Source organism: Sebastes umbrosus, chromosome 6 (assembly GCF_015220745.1).
Source record: "Sebastes umbrosus isolate fSebUmb1 chromosome 6, fSebUmb1.pri, whole genome shotgun sequence".
Lineage (NCBI taxonomy): Eukaryota > Metazoa > Chordata > Actinopteri > Perciformes > Sebastidae > Sebastes > Sebastes umbrosus.
The window spans coordinates 19908804-19910024 of NC_051274.1; positions in this window are offsets into that span (position 1 = coordinate 19908804).

Sequence of the window (1221 nt, forward strand, 5' to 3'; positions counted from 1 at the left end):
TCAGGGCCTGTTGGGGTTTATTTCACAACAATGACCGGCTCGCTGTACATTATCCCTTACATGTTGTACAGGAGGAAGACGGCTCGTCACAAGTTTATCATCATGGGTTTGGGCCCTTCTGAAGCTGATGGTAGGGGCATCTGGAAGAGCTTCTATATGACTGTACTTTTTCAGACGTTTACAGACTTTAGTGTCCATGTGGCTGTTTTTATGTTGGGATAACAAAGCGTAAAGTGAATGCAAGACTGACCGAACATAAACATGCGATAAGGACTGGAAACCCCCAATACCCCATGGCTCTGCATTCCAAAGAGACTCACCACGGTAGTTGCAATTCCTTAAAGGGGAACACCACCTAAATTACGAATTCCAATATGTTATTTCCATGACTTAGGAAAGTTCAATCAATATGTGTGAACATGAGCTACTCTCTCTCAAAGCCAAAAACCAGAGAAGTAAGTCTTAAACTTGAGATGTCATAGGGTATAAACTCTGGAACTGCTCCATGGACAATAGATGGGAGACTGATTTTGTGGACCCACAGGATGTTTGTTTTCTTCTTTTTTTTATACCCAAATGAGCTTTATTCTACTGTAGTTTTGTCAGTTGTGAAACAGAAAATGTACCCATGTACTCACTCACATTCCCCTGGGTGCTCTCAGTGTAATCTACAACATCTTTCACAATTCATTGTCTGTGGAGCAGTTCCACATTGTATACCCCATGACATCACAAATTTGAGTTTTAGCATCCTAGTTTTGGATTTGGGAGAAAGTTGTTCACGTTTACTAATATTGTTGGACTGTCTTAGACTATAGAAAGAACATGTATGAATTTTGAAAATGGTCGTAGTTCCCCTTTAAAGATATCAGGCATAGACAATATAGAAAACTCAATAAGCGGTGGAGACAGACTAAAAAGGCTCTTACAAAGAGAATCATTTTGGATGTATACATTGAAAGTTATGCAATATCCTTAAATGGGAAACTTGACCTCTCTCCTTTTCCTTTTCCTGTCTCTTCTGGAATTTTAGGCATGTGGGTCATTTGAAAAAACGTCATGTGCCGTCTGGCCTGAGTGAAATGTAAAGCTAAACATGAAGAGGATTTAAGATGTTTTGTACATATTTTTCTATATGTTTATTGTTTTTCTGACCTGTTCTGTAATATTTTTGATGTGTGGTTCCCTCTGCTGGACATGGTCGGTCATGTGACTGCTTTT